We start from the raw sequence: 23,003 nt of genomic DNA, 5'->3' as shown, positions 1-23,003 counted from the left end.
TGCTCTGAGTGTTCCCTTGCTCTGAGTGTTCCCTTGCTCTGAGTGTTCCCTTGCTCTGAGTGTTCCCTTGCTCTGAATGTTCCCTTGCTCTGAGTGTTCCCTTGCTCTGAGTGTTCCCTTGATCTGAGTGTTCCCTTGCTCTGAATGTTCCCTTGCTCTGAGTGTTCCCTTGCTCTGAGTGTTCCCTTGCTCTGAATGCTCCCTTGCTCTGAATGTTCCCTTGATCTGAATGTTCCCTTGATCTGAGTGTTCCCTTGCTCTGAGTGTTCCCTTGCTCTGAATGTTCCCTTACTCTGAGTGTTCCGTTGATCTGAGTGTTCCCTTGTTCTGAGTGTTCCCTTGCTCTCAGTGTTCCCTTGCTCTGAGTGTTCCCTTGCTCTGAGTGTTCCCTTGCTCTGAATGTTCCCTTGCTCTGAGTGTTCCCTTGATCTGAGTGTTCCCTTGCTCTGAATGTTCCCTTGTTCTGAGTGTTCCCTTGCTCTGTGTGCTCCCTTGCTCTGAGTTCTCTCTTGTTCTGAATGTTCCCTCGCTCTGAATAATCTTTTGCTCTGAATATTCCCTTGCTCTGACTGTTCCCTTGCTCTGAATGCTCCCATGCTCTGAGTGTTCCCTTGCTCTGAGTGCTCCCTTGCTCTGAATGCTCCCTTGCTCTGAATGTTCCCTTGCTCTGAGTGTTCACTTGCTCTGAGTGTTCTCTTGCTCTGAATGCTCCCTTGCTCTGAATGTTCCCTTGCTCTGTATGTTCCCTTGCTCTGAGTGTTCCCTTGCTCTGAATGCTCCCTTGCTCTGAGTGCTCCCTTGCTCTGAGTTTTCCCTTGCTATGAATGTTCCCTTGCTCTGAGTGTTCTCTTGCTCCGAATGCTCCCTTGCTCCGAATCTTCCTTTACTCTGAGTACCCCCTTGCTCTGAATGTTCCCTTACTCTGAGTGCTCCCTTTTTCTGAATGTTCCCTTGCTCTGAGTGCCCCCTCCTCTGAATGTTCCCTTGCTCTGAATGATCTCTTGCTCTGAGTGTTCCCTTGCTCTGAGTACCCCCTTGCTCTGAGTGCTACCTTGCTCTGAGTGCTCCCTTGCTCTGAATGTTCCTTTGCTCTGAGTACCCCCTTGCTCATGAATGCTGTCTTGCTCTGAGTGTTCCCTTGGTCTGAGTGTTCCATTGCTCTGAATGTTCCCTTGCTCTGAGTTCACTCTTGCTCTGAAAGTTCCCTTGCTCTGAATGTTCCCTTGGTCTGAGTGTTCCCTTGCTCTGAATGCTCTCTTGCTCTGAATGCTCCCTTGCTCTGAGTGTTCCCTTGCTCTGAATGCTCTCTTGCTCTGAGTGCTCCCTTGCTCTGAATGCTCCCTTGCTCTGAGTTCTCTCTTGCTCTGAAAGTTCCCTTGCTCTGAATGCACCCTTGCTCTGAGTGTTCCCTTGCTCTGAGTGTTCCATTGCTCTGTATGTTCCCTTCCTCTGAATCATCCCTTGCTCTGAGTGTTCCCTTGCTCTGAATGTTTCCTCGCTCTGCGTGTTCCCTTGTTCTGAGTGTTCCCTTGCTCTGACTGTTCCCTTGCTCTGAATGCTCCCTTGTTGTGAGTGTTCCCTTGCTCTGACTGTTCCCTTGCTCTGAGTGTTCCCTTGCTCTGAATGCTCCCTTGCTCTGAATGTTCCCTTGATCTGAATATTCCCTTGACCTGAGTGTTCCCTTGCTCTGAGTGTTCCCTTGCTCTGAATGTTCCCTTGCTCTGAGTGTTCCCTTGATCTGAGTGCTCCCTTGCTCTGAATGTTCCCTTGCTCTGAGTGTTCCCTCGCTCTGAATGCTCCCTTGCTCTGTTTGTTCCCTTGATCTGAATGTTCCCTTGATCTGAGTGTTCCCTTGTTCTGAGTGTTCCCTTGCTCTGAGTGTTCCCTTGATCTGAGTGTTCCCTTGATCTGAGTGTTCCCTTGCTCTCAGTGTTCCCTTGCTCTGAGTGTTCCCTTGCTCTGAGTGTTCCCTTGATCTGAGTGCTCCCTTGCTCTGAATGTTCCCTTGCTCTGAGTGTTCCCTTGCTCTGAGTGTTCCCTTGCTCTGAGTGTTCCCTTGCTCTGAATGCTCCCTTGCTCTGAATGTTCCCTTGCTCTGAGTGTTCCCTTCCTCTGAGTGCTCCCTTGCTCTGAATGCTTCCTTGCTCTGAGTGCTCCCTTGCTCTGAGTTTTCCCTTGCTATGAATGTTCCCTTGCTCTGAGTGTTCTCTTGCTCTGAATCTTCCTTTACTCTGAGTACCCCCTTGCTCTGAATGTTGCCTTGCTCTGAGTGCCCCCTTTTTCTGAATGTTCCCTTGCTCTGAATGATGTCTTGCTCTGAGTGTTCCCTTGTTCTGAGTACCCCCTTGCTCTGAGTGCTACCTTGCTCTGAGTGCTCCCTTGCTCTGAATGTTCCTTTGCTCTGAGTACCCCCTTGCTCATGAATGCTGTCTTGCTCTGAGTGTTCCCTTGCTCTGAGTGTTCCATTGCTCTGAATGTTACCTTGCTCGGAGTGTTCCCTTGCTCTGAGTACTCCCTTGCTCTGAGTGTTCCCTTGCTCTGAGTACTCCCTTGCTCTGAATGTTCCCTTGCTCTGAGTACACTCTTGCTCTGAAAGTTCCCTGGCTCTGAATGTTCCCTTGCTCTGAGTGTTCCCTTGCTCTGAATGCTCTCTTGCTCTGAATGCTCCCTTGCTCTGAGTGTTCCCTTGCTCTGAATGCTCTCTTGCTCTGAATGTTCCCTTGCTCCGAGTGCTCCCTTGCTCTGAGTGTTCCCTTGCTCTGAGTGTTCCCTTGCTCTGAATGTTCCCTTCCTCTGAATCATCCCTTGCTCTGAGTGTTCCCTTGCTCTGAATGTTTCCTTGCTCTGAGTGATCCCTTGCTCTGAATATTCCCTTGCTCTGAATGCTCCCTTGTTCTGAGTGTTCCCCTGCTCTGACTGTTCCCTTGCTCTGAGTGTCCCCTTGCTCTGAGTGTCCCCTTGCTCTGAATGCTCCCTTGATCTGCGTGTTCCCTTGATCTGAGTGTTCCTTTGCTCTGAGTGCTCCCTTGCTCTGAATGCTCCCTTGCTCTGAATGTTCCCTTGATCTGAGTGTTCCCTTGATCTGAGTGTTCCCTTGCTCTGAGTGTTCCCTTGCACTGAATGTTCCCTTGCTCTGAGTATTCCCTTGATCTGAGTGTTCCCTTGATCTGAGTGTTCCCTTGCTCTGAGTGTTCCCTTGCTCTGAGTGTTCCCTTGCTCTGAATGTTCCCTTGCTCTGAGTGTTCCCTTGATCTGAGTGTTCCCTTGCTCTGAGTGTTCCCTTGCTCTGAGTACTCCCTTGCTCTGAGTGTTCCCTTGCTCTGAGTACCCTCTTGCTCTGAATGTTCCTTTGCTCTGAGTACCCCCTTGCTCATGAATGCAGTCTTGCTCTGAGTGTTCCCTTGCTCTGAGTGTTCCATTGCTCTGAATGTTCCCTTGCTCGGAGTGTTCCCTTGCTCTGAGTACTCCCTTGCTCTGAGTGTTCCCTTGCTCTGAGTACTCCCTTGCTCTGAATGTTCCCTTGCTCTGAGTTCACTCTTGCTCTGAAAGTTCCCTTGCTCTGAATGTTCCCTTCCTCTGAATCATCCCTTGCTCTGAGTGTTCCCTTGCTCTGAGTGCTCCCTTGCTCTGAATGCTCCCTTGCTCTGAGTTCTCTCTTGCTCTGAAAGTTCCCTTGCTCTGAATGCACCCTTGCTCTGAGTGTTCCCTTGCTCTGAGTGTTCCCTTGCTCTGAATGTTCCCTTCCTCTGAATTATCCCTTGCTCTGAGTGTTCCCTTGCTCTGAATGTTCCCTTCCTCTGAATCATCCCTTGCTCTGAGTGCTCCCTTGCTCTGAATGTTTCCTTGCTCTGAGTGGTCCCTTGCTCTGAATATTCCCTTGCTCTGAATGCTCCCTTGTTCTGAGTGTTCCCTTGCTCTGACTGTTCCCTTGCTCTGAGTGTCCCCTTGCTCTGAGTGTCCCCTTGCTCTGAATGCTACCTTGATCTGAGTGTTCCCTTGTTCTGAGTGTTCCTTTGCTCTGAGTGCTCCCTTGCTCTGAATGCTCCCTTGCTCTTAATGTTCCCTTGATCTGAGTGTTCCCTTGATCTGAGTGTTCCCTTGCTCTGAGTGTTCCCTTGCTCTGAATGTTCCCTTGCTCTGAGTGTTCCCTTGATCTGTATGTTCCCTTGCTCTGAGTGTTCCCTTGCTCTGAGTGTTCCCTTGCTCTGAATGTTCCCTTGCTCTGAGTGTTCCCTTGATCTGAGTGTTCCCTTGATCTGAGTGTTCCCTTGCTCTGAGTGTTCCCTTGCTCTGAGTGTTCCCTTGCTCTGAGTGTTCCCTTGCTCTGAATGTTCCCTTGCTCTGAGTGTTCCCGTGCTCTGAGTGTTCCCTTGATCTGAGTGTTCCCTTGCTCTGAATGTTCCCTTGCTCTGAGTGTTCCCTTGCTCTGAGTGTTCCCTTGCTCTGAATGCTCCCTTGCTCTGAATGTTCCCTTGATCTGAATGTTCCCTTGATCTGAGTGTTCCCTTGCTCTGAGTGTTCCCTTGCTCTGAATGTTCCCTTGCTCTGAGTGTTCCGTTGATCTGAGTGTTCCCTTGATCTGAGTGTTTCCTTGCTCTCAGTGTTCCCTTGCTCTGAGTGTTCCCTTGCTCTGAGTGTTCCCTTGCTCTGAATGTTCCCTTGCTCTGAGTGTTCCCTTGATCTGAGTGTTCCCTTGCTCTGAATGTTCCCTTGTTCTGAGTGTTCCCTTGCTCTGTGTGCTCCCTTGCTCTGAGTTCTCTCTTGTTCTGAATGTTCCCTCGCTCTGAATAATCTTTTGCTCTGAATATTCCCTTGCTCTGACTGTTCCCTTGCTCTGAATGCTCCCATGCTCTGAGTGTTCCCTTGCTCTGAGTGCTCCCTTGCTCTGAATGCTCCCTTGCTCTGAATGTTCCCTTGCTCTGAGTGTTCACTTGCTCTGAGTGTTCTTTTGCTCTGAATGCTCCCTTGCTCTGAATGTTCCCTTGCTCTGTATGTTCCCTTGCTCTGAGTGTTCCCTTGCTCTGAATGCTCCCTTGCTCTGAGTGCTCCCTTGCTCTGAGTTTTCCCTTGCTATGAATGTTCCCTTGCTCTGAGTGTTCTCTTGCTCCGAATGCTCCCTTGCTCTGAATCTTCCTTTACTCTGAGTACCCCCTTGCTCTGAATGTTCCCTTGCTCTGAGTGCTCCCTTTTTCTGAATGTTCCCTTGCTCTGAGTGCCCCCTCCTCTGAATGTTCCCTTGCTCTGAATGATCTCTTGCTCTGAGTGTTCCCTTGCTCTGAGTACCCCCTTGCTCTGAGTGCTACCTTGCTCTGAGTGCTCCCTTGCTCTGAATGTTCCTTTGCTCTGAGTACCCCCTTGCTCATGAATGCTGTCTTGCTCTGAGTGTTCCCTTGGTCTGAGTGTTCCATTGCTCTGAGTGCTCCCTTGCTCTGAATGCTCCCTTGCTCTTAATGTTCCCTTGATCTGAGTGTTCCCTTGATCTGAGTGTTCCCTTGCTCTGAGTGTTCCCTTGCTCTGAATGTTCCCTTGCTCTGAGTGTTCCCTTGATCTGTATGTTCCCTTGCTCTGAGTGTTCCCTTGCTCTGAGTGTTCCCTTGCTCTGAATGTTCCCTTGCTCTGAGTGTTCCCTTGATCTGAGTGTTCCCTTGATCTGAGTGTTCCCTTGCTCTGAGTGTTCCCTTGCTCTGAGTGTTCCCTTGCTCTGAGTGTTCCCTTGCTCTGAATGTTCCCTTGCTCTGAGTGTTCCCGTGCTCTGAGTGTTCCCTTGATCTGAGTGTTCCCTTGCTCTGAATGTTCCCTTGCTCTGAGTGTTCCCTTGCTCTGAGTGTTCCCTTGCTCTGAATGCTCCCTTGCTCTGAATGTTCCCTTGATCTGAATGTTCCCTTGATCTGAGTGTTCCCTTGCTCTGAGTGTTCCCTTGCTCTGAATGTTCCCTTGCTCTGAGTGTTCCGTTGATCTGAGTGTTCCCTTGATCTGAGTGTTTCCTTGCTCTCAGTGTTCCCTTGCTCTGAGTGTTCCCTTGCTCTGAGTGTTCCCTTGCTCTGAATGTTCCCTTGCTCTGAGTGTTCCCTTGATCTGAGTGTTCCCTTGCTCTGAATGTTCCCTTGTTCTGAGTGTTCCCTTGCTCTGTGTGCTCCCTTGCTCTGAGTTCTCTCTTGTTCTGAATGTTCCCTCGCTCTGAATAATCTTTTGCTCTGAATATTCCCTTGCTCTGACTGTTCCCTTGCTCTGAATGCTCCCATGCTCTGAGTGTTCCCTTGCTCTGAGTGCTCCCTTGCTCTGAATGCTCCCTTGCTCTGAATGTTCCCTTGCTCTGAGTGTTCACTTGCTCTGAGTGTTCTTTTGCTCTGAATGCTCCCTTGCTCTGAATGTTCCCTTGCTCTGTATGTTCCCTTGCTCTGAGTGTTCCCTTGCTCTGAATGCTCCCTTGCTCTGAGTGCTCCCTTGCTCTGAGTTTTCCCTTGCTATGAATGTTCCCTTGCTCTGAGTGTTCTCTTGCTCCGAATGCTCCCTTGCTCTGAATCTTCCTTTACTCTGAGTACCCCCTTGCTCTGAATGTTCCCTTGCTCTGAGTGCTCCCTTTTTCTGAATGTTCCCTTGCTCTGAGTGCCCCCTCCTCTGAATGTTCCCTTGCTCTGAATGATCTCTTGCTCTGAGTGTTCCCTTGCTCTGAGTACCCCCTTGCTCTGAGTGCTACCTTGCTCTGAGTGCTCCCTTGCTCTGAATGTTCCTTTGCTCTGAGTACCCCCTTGCTCATGAATGCTGTCTTGCTCTGAGTGTTCCCTTGGTCTGAGTGTTCCATTGCTCTGAATGTTCCCTTGCTCTGAGTTCACTCTTGCTCTGAAAGTTCCCTTGCTCTGAATGTTCCCTTGCTCTGAGTGTTCCCTTGCTCTGAATGCTCTCTTGCTCTGAATGCTCCCTTGCTCTGAGTGTTCCCTTGCTCTGAATGCTCTCTTGCTCTGAGTGCTCCCTTGCTCTGAATGCTCCCTTGCTCTGAGTTCTCTCTTGCTCTGAAAGTTCCCTTGCTCTGAATGCACCCTTGCTCTGAGTGTTCCCTTGCTCTGAGTGTTCCCTTGCTCTGTATGTTCCCTTCCTCTGAATCATCCCTTGCTCTGAGTGTTCCCTTGCTCTGAATGTTTCCTCGCTCTGCGTGTTCCCTTGTTCTGAGTGTTCCCTTGCTCTGACTGTTCCCTTGCTCTGAATGCTCCCTTGTTGTGAGTGTTCCCTTGCTCTGACTGTTCCCTTGCTCTGAGTGTTCCCTTGCTCTGAATGCTCCCTTGCTCTGAATGTTCCCTTGATCTGAATATTCCCTTGATCTGAGTGTTCCCTTGCTCTGAATGTTCCCTTGCTCTGAGTGTTCCCTTAATCTGAGTGCTCCCTTGCTCTGAATGTTCCCTTGCTCTGAGTGTTCCCTTGCTCTGAATGCTCCCTTGCTCTGTTTGTTCCCTTGATCTGAATGTTCCCTTGATCTGAGTGTTCCCTTGTTCTGAGTGTTCCCTTGCTCTGAGTGTTCCCTTGATCTGAGTGTTCCCTTGATCTGAGTGTTCCCTTGCTCTGAGTGTTCCCTTGCTCTGAGTGTTCCCTTGCTCTGAATGTTCCCTTGCTCTGAGTGTTCCCTTGATCTGAGTGTTTCCTTGTTCTGAGTGTTCCCTTGCTCTGAGTGCTCCCTTGCTCTGTGTTCTCTCTTGTTCTGAATGTTCCCTCGCTCTGAATAATCTTTTGCTCTGAATATTCCCTTGCTCTGACTGTTCCCTTGCTCTGAATGCTCCCATGCTCTGAGTGTTCCCTTGCTCTGAATGCTCCCTTGCTCTGAATGCTCCCTTGCTCTGAATGTTCCCTTGCTCTGAGTGTTCCCTTGCTCTGAGTGTTCCCTTGCTCTGAGTGTTCTCTTGCTCTGATGCTCCCATGCTCTGAATGTTCCCTTGCTCTGAGTGCTCCCTTGCTCTGAATGCTCCCTTGCTCTGAGTGCTCCCTTGCTCTGAGTTTTCCCTTGCTATGAATGTTCCCTTGCTCTGAGTGTTCTCTTGCTCTGAATGCTCCCTTGCTCTGAGTGCTCCCTTTTTCTGAATGTTCCCTTGCTCTGAGTACCCCCTCCTCTGAATGTTCCCTTGCTCTGAATGATCTCTTGCTCTGAGTGTTCCCTTGCTCTGAGTACCCCCTTGCTGTGAGTGCTACCTTGCTCTGAGTGCTCCCTTGCTCTGAATGTTCCTTTGCTCTGAGTACCCCCTTGCTCACGAATGCTGTCTTGCTCTGAGTGTTCCCTTGCTCTGAGTGTTCCATTGCTCTGAATGTTCCCTTGCATTGGAGTGTTCCCTTGCTCTGAGTACTCCCTTGCTCTGAGTGTTCCCTTGCTCTGAGTACTCCCTTGCTCTGAATGTTCCCTTGCTCTGAGTTCACTCTTGTTCTGAAAGTTCCCTTGGTCTGAATGTTCCCTTGTTCTGAGTTTTCCCTTGCTCTGAATGCTCTCTTGCTCTGAATGCTCCCTTGCTCTGAGTGTTCCCTTGCTCTGAATGCTCTCTTGCTCTGAAAGTTCCCTTGCTCTGAATGCACCCTTGCTCTGAGTGTTCCCTTGCTCTGAGTGTTCCCTTGCTCTGAATGTTCCCTTCCTCTGAATCATGCCTTGCTCTGAGTGTTCCCTTGCTCTGAATGTTTCCTTGCTCTGAGTGATCCCTTGCTCTGAATATTCTCTTGCTCTGAATGCTCCCTTGTTCTGAGTGTTCCCTTGCTCTGACTGTTCCCTTGCTCTGAGTGTCCCCTTGCTCTGAGTGTCCCCTTGCTCTGAATGCTCCCTTGATCTGAGTGTTCCCTTGCTCTGAGTGTTCCCTTGCTCTGAATGTTCCCTTGCTCTGAGTGTTCCCTTGCTCTGAGTGTTCCCTTGATCTGAGTGTTCCCTTGCTCTGAATGTTCCCTTGCTCTGAATGTTCCCTTGCTCTGAGTGTTCCCTTGCTCTGAGTGTTCCCTTGCTCTGAATGCTCCCTTGCTCTGAATGTTCCCTTGATCTGAATGTTCCCTTGATCTGAGTGTTCCCTTGCTCTGAGTGTTCCCTTGCTCTGAATGTTCCCTTGCTCTGAGTGTTCCGTTGATCTGAGTGTTCCCTTGATCTGAGTGTTCCCTTGCTCTCAGTGTTCCCTTGCTCTGAGTGTTCCCTTGCTCTGAGTGTTCCCTTGCTCTGAATGTTCCCTTGCTCTGAGTGTTCCCTTGATCTGAGTGTTCCCTTGCTCTGAATGTTCCCTTGTTCTGAGTGTTCCCTTGCTCTGTGTGCTCCCTTGCTCTGAGTTCTCTCTTGTTCTGAATGTTCCCTCGCTCTGAATAATCTTTTGCTCTGAATATTCCCTTGCTCTGACTGTTCCCTTGCTATGAATGTTCCCTTGCTCTGAGTGTTCTCTTGCTCCGAATGCTCCCTTGCTCTGAATCTTCCTTTACTCTGAGTACCCCCTTGCTCTGAATGTTCCCTTGCTCTGAGTGCTCCCTTTTTCTGAATGTTCCCTTGCTCTGAGTGCCCCCTCCTCTGAATGTTCCCTTGCTCTGAATGATCTCTTGCTCTGAATGCTCCCTTGCTCTGAGTGTTCCCTTGCTCTGAATGCTCTCTTGCTCTGAATGCTCCCTTGCTCTGAGTGTTCCCTTGCTCTGAATGCTCTCTTGCTCTGAGTGCTCCCTTGCTCTGAATGCTCCCTTACTCTGAGTTCTCTCTTGCTCTGAAAGTTCCCTTGCTCTGAATGCACCCTTGCTCTGAGTGTTCCCTTGCTCTGAGTGTTCCCTTGCTCTGAATGTTCCCTTCCTCTGAATCATCCCTTGCTCTGAGTGTTCCCTTTATCTGAATGTTTCCTTGCTCTGAGTGATCCCTTGCTCTGAATATTCTCTTGCTCTGAATGCTCCCTTGTTCTGAGTGTTCCCTTGCTCTGACTGTTCCCTTGCTCTGAGTGTCCCCTTGCTCTGAGTGTCCCCTTGCTCTGAATGCTCCCTTGATCTGAGTGTTCCCTTGCTCTGAGTGTTCCCTTGCTCTGAATGTTCCCTTGCTCTGAGTGTTCCCTTGCTCTGAGTGTTCCCTTGATCTGAGTGTTCCCTTGCTCTGAATGTTCCCTTGCTCTGAATGTTCCCTTGCTCTGAGTGTTCCCTTGCTCTGAGTGTTCCCTTACTCTGAATGTTCCCTTGATCTGAATGTTCCCTTGATCTGAGTGTTCCCTTGCTCTGAGTGTTCCCTTGCTCTGAATGTTCCCTTGCTCTGAGTGTTCTGTTCATCTGAGTGTTCCCTTGATCTGAGTGTTCCCTTGCTCTCAGTGTTCCCTTGCTCTGAGTGTTCCCTTGCTCTGAGTGTTCCCTTGCTCTGAATGTTCCCTTGCTCTGAGTGTTCCCTTGATCTGAGTGTTCCCTTGCTCTGAATGTTCCCTTGTTCTGAGTGTTCCCTTGCTCTGTGTGCTCCCTTGCTCTGAGTTCTCTCTTGTTCTGAATGTTCCCTCGCTCTGAATAATCTTTTGCTCTGAATATTCCCTTGCTCTGACTGTTCCCTTGCTCTGAATGCTCCCATGCTCTGAGTGTTCCCTTGCTCTGAGTGCTCCCTTGCTCTGAATGCTCCCTTGCTCTGAATGTTCCCTTGCTCTGAGTGTTCCCTTGCTCTGAGTGTTCCCTTGCTCTGAGTGTTCACTTGCTCTGAGTGTTCTCTTGCTCTGAATGCTCCCTTGCTCTGTATGTTCCCTTGCTCTGAGTGTTCCCTTGCTCTGAGTGCTCCCTTGCTCTGAGTTTTCCCTTGCTATGAATGTTCCCTTGCTCTGAGTGTTCTCTTGCTCCGAATGCTCCCTTGCTCTGAATCTTCCTTTACTCTGAGTACCCCCTTGCTCTGAATGTTCCCTTGCTCTGAGTGCTCCCTTTTTCTGAATGTTCCCTTGCTTTGAGTGCCCCCTCCTCTGAATGTTCCCTTGCTCTGAATGATCTCTTGCTCTGAGTGTTCCCTTGCTCTGAGTGTTCCCTTGCTCTGAGTGCTCCCTTGCTCTGAATGCTTCCTTGCTCTGAGTGCTCCCTTGCTTTGAGTTTTCCCTTGCTATGAATGTTCCCTTGCTCTGAGTTTTCCCTTGCTCTGAATGTTCCCTTGCTCTGAGTGCCCCCTTTTTCTGAATGTTCCCTTGCTCTGAATGATGTCTTGCTCTGAGTGTTCCCTTGTTCTGAGTACCCCCTTGCTCTGAGTGCTACCTTGCTCTGAGTTCACTCTTGTCCTGAAAGTTCCCTTGCTCTGAATGTTCCCTTGCTCTGTTTGTTCCCTTGCTCTGAATGTTCCCTCGCTCTGAATGCTCCCTTGCTCTGTTTGTTCCCTTGATCTGAATGTTCCCTTGATCTGAGTGTTCCCTTGCTCTGAGTGTTCCCTTGCTCTGAATGTTCCCTTGCTCTGAGTGTTCCCTTGATCTGAGTGTTCCCTTGCTCTGAGTGTTCCCTTGATCTGAGTGTTCCCTTGATCTGAATGCTCCCTTGATCTGAGTGTTCCCTTGTTCTGAGTGTTCCTTTGCTCTGAATGCTCCCTTGCTCTGAATGTTCCCTTGATCTGAATGTTCCCTTGCTCTGAGTGTTCCCTTGCTCTGAGTGTTCCCTTGCTCTGAATGTTCCCTTGCTCTGAGTGTTCCCTTGCTCTGAATGCTGTCTTGCTCTGAGTGTTCCCTTGGTCTGAGTGTTCCATTGCTCTGAATGTTCCCTTGCTTGGAGTGTTCCCTTGCTCTGAGTACTCCCTTGCTCTGAGTGTTCCCTTGCTCTGAGTGTTCCCTTGCTCTGAATGTTCCCTTGCTCTGAGTGTTCCCTTGCTCTGAGTGTTCCCTTGCTCTGAGTGTTCCCTTGCTCTGAGTGTTCCCTTGATCTGAGTGTTCCCTTGCTCTGAGTGTTCCCTTGCTCTGAATGTTCCCTTGCTCTGAATGTTCGCTTGCTCTGAGTGTTCCCTTGCTCTGAGTACCCCCTTGCTCTGAGTGCTACCTTGCTCTGAGTGCTCCCTTGCTCTGAATGTTCCTTTGCTCTGAGTACCCCCTTGCTCATGAATGCTGTCTTGCTCTGAGTGTTCCCTTGGTCTGAGTGTTCCATTGCTCTGAATGTTCCCTTGCTCTGAGTTCACTCTTGCTCTGAAAGTTCCCTTGCTCTGAATGTTCCCTTGCTCTGAGTGTTCCCTTGCTCTGAATGCTCTCTTGCTCTGAATGCTCCCTTGCTCTGAGTGTTCCCTTGCTCTGAATGCTCTCTTGCTCTGAGTGCTCCCTTGCTCTGAATGCTCCCTTGCTCTGAGTTCTCTCTTGCTCTGAAAGTTCCCTTGCTCTGAATGCACCCTTGCTCTGAGTGTTCCCTTGCTCTGAGTGTTCCATTGCTCTGTATGTTCCCTTCCTCTGAATCATCCCTTGCTCTGAGTGTTCCCTCGCTCTGAATGTTTCCTCGCTCTGCGTGTTCCCTTGTTCTGAGTGTTCCCTTGCTCTGACTGTTCCCTTGCTCTGAATGCTCCCTTGTTGTGAGTGTTCCCTTGCTCTGACTGTTCCCTTGCTCTGAGTGTTCCCTTGCTCTGAATGCTCCCTTGCTCTGAATGTTCCCTTGATCTGAATGTTCCCTTGATCTGAGTGTTCCCTTGCTCTGAGTGTTCCCTTGCTCTGAATGTTCCCTTACTCTGAGTGTTCCCTTGATCTGAGTGCTCCCTTGCTCTGAATGTTCCCTTGCTCTGAGTGTTCCCTCGCTCTGAATGCTCCCTTGCTCTGTTTGTTCCCTTGATCTGAATGTTCCCTTGATCTGAGTGTTCCCTTGTTCTGAGTGTTCCCTTGCTCTGAGTGTTCCCTTGATCTGAGTGTTCCCTTGATCTGAATGCTCCCTTGATCTGAGTGTTCCCTTGTTCTGAGTGTTCCTTTGCTCTGAATGCTCCCTTGCTCTGAATGTTCCCTTGATCTGAATGTTCCCTTGCTCTGAGTGTTCCCTTGTTCTGAGTGTTCCCTTGCTCTGTGTGCTCCCTTGCTCTGAGTTCTCTCTTGTTCTGAATGTTCCCTCGCTCTGAATAATCTTTTGCTCTGAATATTCCCTTGCTCTGACTGTTCCCTTGCTCTGAATGCTCCCATGCTCTGAGTGTTCCCTTGCTCTGAGTGCTCCCTTGCTCTGAATGCTCCCTTGCTCTGAATGTTCCCTTGCTCTGAGTGTTCCCTTGCTCTGAGTGTTCCCTTGCTCTGAGTGTTCACTTGCTCTGAGTGTTCTCTTGCTCTGAATGCTCCCTTGCTCTGTATGTTCCCTTGCTCTGAGTGTTCCCTTGCTCTGAGTGCTCCCTTGCTCTGAGTTTTCCCTTGCTATGAATGTTCCCTTGCTCTGAGTGTTCTCTTGCTCCGAATGCTCCCTTGCTCTGAATCTTCCTTTACTCTGAGTACCCCCTTGCTCTGAATGTTCCCTTGCTCTGAGTGCTCCCTTTTTCTGAATGTTCCCTTGCTTTGAGTGCCCCCTCCTCTGAATGTTCCCTTGCTCTGAATGATCTCTTGCTCTGAGTGTTCCCTTGCTCTGAGTGTTCCCTTGCTCTGAGTGCTCCCTTGCTCTGAATGCTTCCTTGCTCTGAGTGCTCCCTTGCTTTGAGTTTTCCCTTGCTATGAATGTTCCCTTGCTCTGAGTTTTCCCTTGCTCTGAATGTTCCCTTGCTCTGAGTGCCCCCTTTTTCTGAATGTTCCCTTGCTCTGAATGATGTCTTGCTCTGAGTGTTCCCTTGTTCTGAGTACCCCCTTGCTCTGAGTGCTACCTTGCTCTGAGTTCACTCTTGTCCTGAAAGTTCCCTTGCTCTGAATGTTCCCTTGCTCTGTTTGTTCCCTTGCTCTGAATGTTCCCTCGCTCTGAATGCTCCCTTGCTCTGTTTGTTCCCTTGATCTGAATGTTCCCTTGATCTGAGTGTTCCCTTGCTCTGAGTGTTCCCTTGCTCTGAATGTTCCCTTGCTCTGAGTGTTCCCTTGATCTGAGTGTTCCCTTGCTCTGAGTGTTCCCTTGATCTGAGTGTTCCCTTGATCTGAATGCTCCCTTGATCTGAGTGTTCCCTTGTTCTGAGTGTTCCTTTGCTCTGAATGCTCCCTTGCTCTGAATGTTCCCTTGATCTGAATGTTCCCTTGCTCTGAGTGTTCCCTTGCTCTGAGTGTTCCCTTGCTCTGAATGTTCCCTTGCTCTGAGTGTTCCCTTGCTCTGAATGCTGTCTTGCTCTGAGTGTTCCCTTGGTCTGAGTGTTCCATTGCTCTGAATGTTCCCTTGCTTGGAGTGTTCCCTTGCTCTGAGTACTCCCTTGCTCTGAGTGTTCCCTTGCTCTGAGTGTTCCCTTGCTCTGAATGTTCCCTTGCTCTGAGTGTTCCCTTGCTCTGAGTGTTCCCTTGCTCTGAGTGTTCCCTTGCTCTGAGTGTTCCCTTGATCTGAGTGTTCCCTTGCTCTGAGTGTTCCCTTGCTCTGAATGTTCCCTTGCTCTGAATGTTCGCTTGCTCTGAGTGTTCCCTTGCTCTGAGTACCCCCTTGCTCTGAGTGCTACCTTGCTCTGAGTGCTCCCTTGCTCTGAATGTTCCTTTGCTCTGAGTACCCCCTTGCTCATGAATGCTGTCTTGCTCTGAGTGTTCCCTTGGTCTGAGTGTTCCATTGCTCTGAATGTTCCCTTGCTCTGAGTTCACTCTTGCTCTGAAAGTTCCCTTGCTCTGAATGTTCCCTTGCTCTGAGTGTTCCCTTGCTCTGAATGCTCTCTTGCTCTGAATGCTCCCTTGCTCTGAGTGTTCCCTTGCTCTGAATGCTCTCTTGCTCTGAGTGCTCCCTTGCTCTGAATGCTCCCTTGCTCTGAGTTCTCTCTTGCTCTGAAAGTTCCCTTGCTCTGAATGCACCCTTGCTCTGAGTGTTCCCTTGCTCTGAGTGTTCCATTGCTCTGTATGTTCCCTTCCTCTGAATCATCCCTTGCTCTGAGTGTTCCCTCGCTCTGAATGTTTCCTCGCTCTGCGTGTTCCCTTGTTCTGAGTGTTCCCTTGCTCTGACTGTTCCCTTGCTCTGAATGCTCCCTTGTTGTGAGTGTTCCCTTGCTCTGACTGTTCCCTTGCTCTGAGTGTTCCCTTGCTCTGAATGCTCCCTTGCTCTGAATGTTCCCTTGATCTGAATGTTCCCTTGATCTGAGTGTTCCCTTGCTCTGAGTGTTCCCTTGCTCTGAATGTTCCCTTACTCTGAGTGTTCCCTTGATCTGAGTGCTCCCTTGCTCTGAATGTTCCCTTGCTCTGAGTGTTCCCTCGCTCTGAATGCTCCCTTGCTCTGTTTGTTCCCTTGATCTGAATGTTCCCTTGATCTGAGTGTTCCCTTGTTCTGAGTGTTCCCTTGCTCTGAGTGTTCCCTTGATCTGAGTGTTCCCTTGATCTGAATGCTCCCTTGATCTGAGTGTTCCCTTGTTCTGAGTGTTCCTTTGCTCTGAATGCTCCCTTGCTCTGAATGTTCCCTTGATCTGAATGTTCCCTTGCTCTGAGTGTTCCCTTGCTCTGAGTGTTCCCTTGCTCTGAATGTTCCCTTGCTCTGAGTGTTCCCTTGCTCTGAATGCTGTCTTGCTCTGAGTGTTCCCTTGGTCTGAGTGTTCCATTGCTCTGAATGTTCCCTTGCTTGGAGTGTTCCCTTGCTCTGAGTACTCCCTTGCTCTGAGTGTTCCCTTGCTCTGAGTACTCCCTTGCTCTGAATGTTCCCTTGCTCTGAGTTCACTCTTGTCCTGAAAGTTCCCTTGCTCTGAATGTTCCCTTGCTCTGTTTGTTCCCTTGCTCTGAATGTTCCCTCGCTCTGAATGCTCCCTTGCTCTGTTTGTTCCCTTGATCTGAATGTTCCCTTGATCTGAGTGTTCCCTTGCTCTGAGTGTTCCCTTGCTCTGAATGTTCCCTTGCTCTGAGTGTTCCCTTGATCTGAGTGTTCCCTTGCTCTGAATGTTCCCTTGTTCTGAGTGTTCCCTTGCTCTGAGTGCTCCCTTGCTCCGTGTTCTCTCTTGTTCTGAATGTTCCCTCGCTCTGAATAATCTTTTGCTCTGAATATTCCCTTGCTCTGACTGTTCCCTTGCTCTGAATGCTCCCATGCTCTGAGTGTTCCCTTGGTCTGAATGCTCCCTTGCTCTGAATGCTCCCTTGCTCTGAATGTTCCCTTGCTCTGAGTGTTCCCTTGCTCTGAGTGTTCCCTTGCTCTGAGTGCTCCCTTGCTCTGAATGCTCCCTTGCTCTGAGTGCTCCCATGCTCTGAGTGTTCCCTTGCTCTGAATGCTCCCTTGCTCTGAATGCTCCCTTGCTCTGAATGTTCCCTTGCTCTGAGTTTTCCCTTGCTATGAATGTTCCCTTGCTCTGAGTGTTCTCTTGCTCTGAATGCTCCCTTGCTCTGAGTGCTCCCTTTTTCTGAATGTTCCCTTGCTCTGAGTACCCCCTCCTCTGAATGTTCCCTTGCTCTGAATGATCTCTTGCTCTGAGTGTTCCCTTGCTCTGAGTACCCCCTTGCTGTGAGTGCTACCTTGCTCTGAGTGCTCCCTTGCTCTGAATGTTCCTTTGCTCTGAGTACCCCCTTGCTCACGAATGCTGTCTTGCTCTGAGTGTTCCCTTGCTCTGAGTGTTCCATTGCTCTGAATGTTCCCTTGCATTGGAGTGTTCCCTTGCTCTGAGTACTCCCTTGCTCTGAGTGTTCCCTTGCTCTGAGTACTCCCTTGCTCTGAATGTTCCCTTGCTCTGAGTTCACTTTTGTTCTGAAAGTTCCCTTGGTCTGAATGTTCCCTTGTTCTGAGTGTTCCCTTGCTCTGAATGCTCTCTTGCTCTGAATGCTCCCTTGCTCTGAGTGTTCCCTTGCTCTGAATGCTCTCTTGCTCTGAATGCTCCCTTGCTCTGAGTGTTCCCTTGCTCTGAATGCTCTCTTGCTCTGAGTGCTCCCTTGCTCTGAATGCTCCCTTGCTCTGAGTTCTCTCTTGCTCTGAAAGTTCCCTTGCTCTGAATGCACCCTTGCTCTGAGTGTTCCCTTGCTCTGAGTGTTCCCTTGCTCTGAATGTTCCCTTCCTCTGAATCATCCCTTGCTCTGAGTGTTCCCTTGCTCTGAATGTTTCCTTGCTCTGAGTGATCCCTTGCTCTGAATATTCCCTTGCTCTGAATGCTCCCTTGTTCTGAGTGTTCCCTTGCTCTGACTTTTCCCTTGCTCTGAGTGTCCCCTTGCTCTGAGTGTCCCCTTGCTCTGAATGCTCCCTTGATCTGCGTGTTCCCTTGTTCTGAGTGTTCCTTTGCTCTGAGTGCTCCCTTGCTCTGAATGCTCCCTTGCTCTGAATGTTCCCTTGATCTGAGTGTTCCCTTGATCTGAGTGTTCCCTTGCTCTGAGTGTTCCCTTGCACTGAATGTTCCCTTGCTCTGAGTATTCCCTTGATCTGAGTGTTCCCTTGATCTGAGTGTTCCCTTGCTCTGAGTGTTCCCTTGCTCTGAGTACTCCCTTGCTCTGAGTGTTCCCTTGCTCTGAGTGCTCCCTTGCTCTGAATGCTCCCTTGCTCTGAGTTCTCTCTTGCTCTGAAAGTTCCCTTGCTCTGAATGCACCCTTGCTCTGAGTGTTCCCTTGCTCTGAGTGTTCCCATGCTCTGAATGTTCCCTTCCTCTGAATCATCCCTTGCTCTGAGTGTTCCCTTGCTCTGAATGTTTCCTTGCTCTGAGTGGTCCCTTGCTCTGAATATTCCCTTGCTCTGAATGCTCCCTTGTTCTGAGTGTTCCCTTGCTCTGACTGTTCCCTTGCTCTGAGTGTCCCCTTGCTCTGAGTGTCCCCTTGCTCTGAATGCTACCTTGATCTGAGTGTTCCCTTGTTCTGAGTGTTCCTTTGCTCTGAGTGCTCCCTTGCTCTGAATGCTCCCTTGCTCTTAATGTTCCCTTGATCTGAGTGTTCCCTTGATCTGAGTGTTCCCTTGCTCTGAGTGTTCCCTTGATCTGTATGTTCCCTTGCTCTGAGTGTTCCCTTGCTCTGAGTGTTCCCTTGCTCTGAGTGTTCCCTTGCTCTGAATGTTCCCTTGCTCTGAGTGTTCCCTTGATCTGAGTGTTCCCTTGATCTGAGGGTTCCCTTGCTCTGAGTGTTCCCTTGCTCTGAGTGTTCCCTTGCTCTGAATGTTCCCTTGCTCTGAGTGTTCCCTTGCTCTGAGTGTTCCCTTGCTCTGAGTGTTCCCTTGCTCTGAGTGTTCCCTTGATCTGAGTGTTCCCTTGCTCTGAGTGTTCCCTTGCTCTGAATGTTCCCTTGCTCTGAATGTTCCCTTGCTCTGAATGTTCGCTTGCTCTGAGTGTTCCCTTGCTCTGAGTACCCCCTTGCTCTGAGTGCTACCTTGCTCTGAGTGCTCCCTTGCTCTGAATGTTCCTTTGCTCTGAGTACCCCCTTGCTCATGAATGCTGTCTTGCTCTGAGTGTTCCCTTGGTCTGAGTGTTCCATTGCTCTGAATGTTCCCTTGCTCTGAGTTCACTCTTGCTCTGAAAGTTCCCTTGCTCTGAATGTTCCCTTGCTCTGAGTGTTCCCTTGCTCTGAATGCTCTCTTGCTCTGAATGCTCCCTTGCTCTGAGTGTTCCCTTGCTCTGAATGCTCTCTTGCTCTGAGTGCTCCCTTGCTCTGAATGCTCCCTTGCTCTGAGTTCTCTCTTGCTCTGAAAGTTCCCTTGCTCTGAATGCACCCTTGCTCTGAGTGTTCCCTTGCTCTGAGTGTTCCATTGCTCTGTATGTTCCCTTCCTCTGAATCATCCCTTGCTCTGAGTGTTCCCTCGCTCTGAATGTTTCCTCGCTCTGCGTGTTCCCTTGTTCTGAGTGTTCCCTTGCTCTGACTGTTCCCTTGCTCTGAATGCTCCCTTGTTGTGAGTGTTCCCTTGCTCTGACTGTTCCCTTGCTCTGAGTGTTCCCTTGCTCTGAATGCTCCCTTGCTCTGAATGTTCCCTTGATCTGAATGTTCCCTTGATCTGAGTGTTCCCTTGCTCTGAGTGTTCCCTTGCTCTGAATGTTCCCTTACTCTGAGTGTTCCCTTGATCTGAGTGCTCCCTTGGTCTGAATGTTCCCTTGCTCTGAGTGTTCCCTCGCTCTGAATGCTCCCTTGCTCTGTTTGTTCCCTTGATCTGAATGTTCCCTTGATCTGAGTGTTCCCTTGTTCTGAGTGTTCCCTTGCTCTGAGTGTTCCCTTGATCTGAGTGTTCCCTTGATCTGAATGCTCCCTTGATCTGAGTGTTCCCTTGTTCTGAGTGTTCCTTTGCTCTGAATGCTCCCTTGCTCTGAATGTTCCCTTGATCTGAATGTTCCCTTGCTCTGAGTGTTCCCTTGCTCTGAGTGTTCCCTTGCTCTGAATGTTCCCTTGCTCTGAGTGTTCCCTTGCTCTGAATGTTCCCTTGCTCTGAGTGTTCCCTTGATCTGAGTGCTCCCTTGCTCTGAATGTTCCCTTGCTCTGAGTGTTCCCTTGCTCTGAGTGTTCCCTTGCTCTGAGTGTTCCCTTGCTCTGAATGTTCCCTTGCTCTGAGTGTTCCCTTGATCTGAGTGCTCCCTTACTCTGAATGTTCCCTTGCTCTGAGTGTTCCCTTGCTCTGAGTGTTCCCTTGCTCTGAGTGTTCCCTTGCTCTGAATGCTCCCTTGCTCTGAATGTTCCCTTGCTCTGAGTGTTTCCTTGCTCTGAGTGCTCCCTTGCTCTGAATGCTCCCTTGCTCTGAGTGTTCCCTTGATCTGAGTGCTCCCTTGCTCTGAATGTTCCCTTGCTCTGACTGTTCCCTTGATCTGAATGTTCCCTTGCTCTGAGTGTTCCCTTGCTCTGAGTGTTCCCTTGCTCTGAATGTTCCCTTGCTCTGAGTGTTCCCTTGATCTGAGTGCTCCCTTGCTCTGAATGTTCCCTTGCTCTGAGTGTTCCCTTGCTCTGAGTGTTCCCTTGCTCTGAGTGTTCCCTTGCTCTGAATGCTCCCTTGCTCTGAATGTTCCCTTGCTCTGAGTGTTCCCTTCCTCTGAGTGCTCCCTTGCTCTGAATGCTTCCTTGCTCTGAGTGCTCCCTTGCTCTGAGTTTTCCCTTGCTATGAATGTTCCCTTGCTCTGAGTGTTCTCTTGCTCTGAATCTTCCTTTATTCTGAGTACCCCCTTGCTCTGAATGTTCCCTTGCTCTGAGTGCCCCCTTTTTCTGAATGTTCCCTTGCTCTGAATGATGTCTTGCTCTGAGTGTTCCCTTGTTCTGAGTACCCCCTTGCTCTGAGTGCTACCTTGCTCTGAGTGCTCCCTTGCTCTGAATGTTCCTTTGCTCTGAGTACCCCCTTGCTCATGAATGCTGTCTTGCTCTGAGTGTTCCCTTGCTCTGAGTGTTCCATTGCTCTGAATGTTACCTTGCTCGGAGTGTTCCCTTGCTCTGAGTACTCCCTTGCTCTGAGTGTTCCCTTGCTCTGAGTACTCCCTTGCTCTGAATGTTCCCTTGCTCTGAGTTCACTCTTGCTCTGAAAGTTCCCTGGCTCTGAATGTTCCCTTGCTCTGAGTGTTCCCTTGCTCTGAATGCTCTCTTGCTCTGAATGCTCCCTTGCTCTGAGTGTTCCCTTGCTCTGAATGCTCTCTTGCTCTGAATGTTCCCTTGCTCCGAGTGCTCCCTTGCTCTGAGTGTTCCCTTGCTCTGAGTGTTCCCTTGCTCTGAATGTTCCCTTCCTCTGAATCATCCCTTGCTCTGAGTGTTCCCTTGCTCTGAATGTTTCCTTGCTCTGAGTGATCCCTTGCTCTGAATATTCCCTTGCTCTGAATGCTCCCTTGTTCTGAGTGTTCCCTTGCTCTGACTGTTCCCTTGCTCTGAGTGTCCCCTTGCTCTGAGTGTCCCCTTGCTCTGAATGCTCCCTTGATCTACGTGTTCCCTTGATCTGAGTGTTCCTTTGCTCTGAGTGCTCCCTTGCTCTGAATGCTCCCTTGCTCTGAATGTTCCCTTGATCTGAGTGTTCCCTTGATCTGAGTGTTCCCTTGCTCTGAGTGTTCCCTTGCACTGAATGTTCCCTTGCTCTGAGTATTCCCTTGATCTGAGTGTTCCCTTGATCTGAGTGTTCCCTTGCTCTGAGTGTTCCCTTGCTCTGAGTGTTCCCTTGCTCTGAATGTTCCCTTGCTCTGAGTGTTCCCTTGATCTGAGTGTTCCCTTGCTCTGAGTGTTCCCTTGCTCTGAGTACTCCCTTGCTCTGAGTGTTCCCTTGCTCTGAGTACCCTCTTGCTCTGAATGTTCCTTTGCTCTGAGTACCCCCTTGCTCATGAATGCTGTCTTGCTCTGAGTGTTCCCTTGCTCTGAGTGTTCCATTGCTCTGAATGTTCCCTTGCTCGGAGTGTTCCCTTGCTCTGAGTACTCCCTTGCTCTGAGTGTTCCCTTGCTCTGAGTACTCCCTTGCTCTGAATGTTCCCTTGCTCTGAGTTCACTCTTGCTCTGAAAGTTCCCTTGCTCTGAATGTTCCCTTCCTCTGAATCATCCCTTGCTCTGAGTGTTCCCTTGCTCTGAGTGCTCCCTTGCTCTGAATGCTCCCTTGCTCTGAGTTCTCTCTTGCTCTGAAAGTTCCCTTGCTCTGAATGCACCCTTGCTCTGAGTGTTCCCTTGCTCTGAGTGTTCCCTTGCTCTGAATGTTCCCTTCCTCTGAATCATCCCTTGCTCTGAGTGTTCCCTTGCTCTGAATGTTCCCTTCCTCTGAATCATCCCTTGCTCTGAGTGCTCCCTTGCTCTGAATGTTTCCTTGCTCTGAGTGGTCCCTTGCTCTGAATATTCCCTTGCTCTGAATGCTCCCTTGTTCTGAGTGTTCCCTTGCTCTGACTCTTCCCTTGCTCTGAGTGTCCCCTTGCTCTGAGTGTCCCCTTGCTCTGAATGCTACCTTGATCTGAGTGTTCCCTTGTTCTGAGTGTTCCTTTGCTCTGAGTGCTCCCTTGCTCTGAATGCTCCCTTGCTCTTAATGTTCCCTTGATCTGAGTGTTCCCTTGATCTGAGTGTTCCCTTGCTCTGAGTGTTCCCTTGCTCTGAATGTTCCCTTGCTCTGAGTGTTCCCTTGATCTGTATGTTCCCTTGCTCTGAGTGTTCCCTTGCTCTGAGTGTTCCCTTGCTCTGAGTGTTCCCTTGCTCTGAGTGTTCCCTTGCTCTGAATGTTCCCTTGCTCTGAGTGTTCCCTTGCTCTGAGTGTTCCCTTGATCTGAGTGTTCCCTTGCTCTGAATGTTCCCTTGCTCTGAGTGTTCCCTTGCTCTGAGTGTTCCCTTGCTCTGAATGCTCCCTTGCTCTGAATGTTCCCTTGATCTGAATGTTCCCTTGATCTGAGTGTTCCCTTGCTCTGAGTGTTCCCTTGCTCTGAATGTTCCCTTACTCTGAGTGTTCCGTTGATCTGAGTGTTCCCTTGTTCTGAGTGTTCCCTTGCTCTCAGTGTTCCCTTGCTCTGAGTGTTCCCTTGCTCTGAGTGTTCCCTTGCTCTGAATGTTCCCTTGCTCTGAGTGTTCCCTTGATCTGAGTGTTCCCTTGCTCTGAATGTTCCCTTGTTCTGAGTGTTCCCTTGCTCTGTGTGCTCCCTTGCTCTGAGTTCTCTCTTGTTCTGAATGTTCCCTCGCTCTGAATAATCTTTTGCTCTGAATATTCCCTTGCTCTGACTGTTCCCTTGCTCTGAATGCTCCCATGCTCTGAGTGTTCCCTTGCTCTGAGTGCTCCCTTGCTCTGAATGCTCCCTTGCTCTGAATGTTCCCTTGCTCTGAGTGTTCACTTGCTCTGAGTGTTCTCTTGCTCTGAATGCTCCCTTGCTCTGAATGTTCCCTTGCTCTGTATGTTCCCTTGCTCTGAGTGTTCCCTTGCTCTGAATGCTCCCTTGCTCTGAGTGCTCCCTTGCTCTGAGTTTTCCCTTGCTATGAATGTTCCCTTGCTCTGAGTGTTCTCTTGCTCCGAATGCTCCCTTGCTCCGAATCTTCCTTTACTCTGAGTACCCCCTTGCTCTGAATGTTCCCTTACTCTGAGTGCTCCCTTTTTCTGAATGTTCCCTTGCTCTGAGTGCCCCCTCCTCTGAATGTTCCCTTGCTCTGAATGATCTCTTGCTCTGAGTGTTCCCTTGCTCTGAGTACCCC

Source organism: Chiloscyllium punctatum, chromosome 42 (genome assembly GCF_047496795.1).
Source record: "Chiloscyllium punctatum isolate Juve2018m chromosome 42, sChiPun1.3, whole genome shotgun sequence".
NCBI classification, from domain to species: Eukaryota; Metazoa; Chordata; class Chondrichthyes; order Orectolobiformes; family Hemiscylliidae; genus Chiloscyllium; species Chiloscyllium punctatum.
This window is presented reverse-complemented; position numbering follows the sequence as displayed.